Source organism: Amblyraja radiata, chromosome 1 (genome assembly GCF_010909765.2).
Source record: "Amblyraja radiata isolate CabotCenter1 chromosome 1, sAmbRad1.1.pri, whole genome shotgun sequence".
NCBI classification, from domain to species: Eukaryota; Metazoa; Chordata; class Chondrichthyes; order Rajiformes; family Rajidae; genus Amblyraja; species Amblyraja radiata.
In genome coordinates, this window is record NC_045956.1 from 186,975,491 (window position 1) to 186,978,287 (window position 2,797).

The window sequence follows — 2,797 nt, forward strand, 5'->3', positions numbered from 1 at the left end:
TCCATTCTCACCGCATGGCAACGGAGGCGTTTGCCTGACCGTAGCAGCTGGAACAGTCCGTTGCAGGGGTGGAAGGGGTCTCCCATGATTTTACTTCGGAGTCACGTGAGTGACTACGTGAAGAACCCGCTCAGTGCGCAGGCGCAGCATTACGCCAGCAGTGCAACAGCGGCAGCGGGAGTTATGCACTCCCGCAACAGAGAAATGGACCGTCAGGTGCGTATCCTGAGGTCGGGTTTCTTTTACAGGGGAGCCCCTTTTTCTGCTTGTGTTTTACAGGCAGAGAAAAAAGGCTCTGGAACAAAACTGTCCCCCGTTCAAGGAGGAACGTATTCCCGTCGGGGGGAAGGGGGGCAGCAACAGGCGGTAGGAGCGTTTACCCGGTGTTCCGTAATTCCCCGACACCGTGCCGAGCCCAGCCCGATAGCGGGCTGGATGTATAGCCACCCGAAGAGGCATCCGGCAGGTGTTCCCGATTTGGGACGGGACGTCTCTCCACCCACACGGGGGGAGAGAGAGCCGCCTGAGCCGCTGGAGCGGTTCACGGAGCAGGTGCCTGCGAGACGCGCTGCTTGAGGGGCGCTCTCGCTACTACAAGGCAAAAGCTCCAGAAGCAGGCGGTAGGAACATTTACCGGGCGCCCCGCTATCCCCACACCGCGCCGAAGCCAGTCCCGCTAGTGCCTGAGCTGCGGGCTGGATGTTCAGCCATCCGAAGAGGCATCCGGCCGGTGGCTTCCGACTTGTCGGAGGGGACGTCTCTCCACCCGCATGGGAGAGAGACAGCCGCCTGAGCCGCTGGAGCGGCTCCTGGCGCAGGAGCTCCTGCGAGACACGCTACGTGAGGGGCAGTCTCGCTGGAGGGTTCAGGCATACCCTCCACAGTGCCTAGGCACTGCCCATCGCTTCCTCCTTAGTGTGGTTAGCTTTGGGGTGACCAGTGGCTGGGCTGGTCATGAAGAGGGGTCACTGGCTGAACAATATCGGGAGTAGGCTTGAGGTACAGGATCAGGAAGAGCTGCTGGGTGTGGCCGCTATGTGGCTCCACCACTAGCGAGATGGCTTTTCAGTCTCAACTGATGGCCAGCTTACTACCTGTCTTTTCCAAAAAACCTCTCCAAGACAGGTAGCCATGAGGCGTTGGTTTTATCACGCCTCCCCTAAATTGCATTTACTCAAAGTGCCCGCCATTATTGGGGGATACATTGAGCAGCGCATTTAACCTAAATATTTAAAAAATGCATTTGGTACCCTGACGTCGGCTATCATGTCCACCTGCTCATTCCAGAAGGGCAGGGTAGTATGGCAAAACACCTGACCCTACTGTTCAACGGTATACCTCATAACTTCTCAAATGAACTCACAAACCTGCCCTCAATCTATGAAATTAACAGGACTATGAGAACGCCGACCTCACAAGCACAGATCCTGCTACCTGGCACTTACCAAACCAGTCGTAAAAAACTGGACGAAGTGTTCAAACTATTCGGCACAAGAGGGCAGAGTCTGGAATGAGCACCACACTAAACCAGACAGCAGTACCTCTACGTGTCCACCAGGGGCGACTACCTCATGGTACTGGTGAAAGCTCGGGGCCTGCATGCCAAACCCGTAGCATTTTAGGCCACGGCCCAGAGCAGGCCCCAGGGGAAAATGCGCCACCCCCCAACAAACATCGTCCCTACAAGAACAAGAAACTGAAGAAAACAACAATGAAGACAGATAAGTATGGTTCCTACCATCACATAAAGGTTAAGGGTTGTACTAACAAGGGGTGGATGAATCACGCCTGGTTAGGAAGCTATCACTCTTGTATTTATTTTTTGGTATATAATTACCAAGGGGAATAGAATTAATATCTTGCCACCAATTCAGCAAGCGCCCCAAGTGGTCTACCCTCCCACGATGGTGAATGTCGCACCATCGTTGATAAACCACGAGTATTTCGCCAGGTATACCCATTCATGGGATTTGTAACTACTACCATGGATCCAAGGATACTTTATGGTAGACATCGACCTTGAAGATGCACACTATTCAGTACCTTCTCATATAAGTTTCGGATATACCGCAATTACCTGGATGGAGTAACCATGATGAGCGTTGCGGCATTTAAGTCAAAGTTATCCAGAATCAACTAGCCCTGACACTTAGAAACATTCCGTCATGGCATGTCTATATATTAACGACAAACTATCCTTGGATACAGCTTTAGCTGCATCGCTTCTCGGCCTTTTGGCTAAGATCAAATGTAGTATCTGTTCTTATCAGTCTAATAATCTGATACGTCCCTTATCTAGGGACCATATATTAAATTGAATTTTGGAACAGGGAGATGGAATAGGGGCTTGCTCCGTCCACTCCACGCATCGACCCAGTATTGCAGTGCCTCTGGGAACGGTGCACAAAATATATATCCAGATATTTACGTTGACCATCCACAACGTTGTTATCTGGTATTCATTAAGACTATCAGTCATGGTGCATTAACCACCAATCAACTACGTGGCAAAGTAATTGCGATATAGCAGCATTACCAGCTACTGAACTTTGTACCTTTCCTATGAGCTGAGATACTAGTGTTCAAAACTATCTCCATACCTGTAATATGGGGGCAAATGGATTAATCTGTAGTGTTATCATGGAATTTATCGGCAGGAAGGATTATGGTTGTACACTTCCACCTGTTTTGAGTAACATCTTATGTGTCCTGATGTGTTACTGAGCTTGTAATACTTAATGCCAATATGAATTGACTTAAACATGTTATATATTAACTTACTTAATTCTAGTGAAGC

At 50.0% G+C, this 2,797-nt stretch overlaps 1 non-coding gene across 1 annotated transcript; it reads left to right on the plus strand.

The window, feature by feature from the left end:
• Positions 1–2,218: 2,218 nt before the first annotated feature.
• Positions 2,219–2,410, plus strand: LOC116983201. Its single transcript, XR_004414645.1, has one exon. It is a non-coding gene; the product is annotated as a U2 spliceosomal RNA (small nuclear RNA).
• The last annotated feature ends 387 nt before the right edge of the window (positions 2,411–2,797 follow it).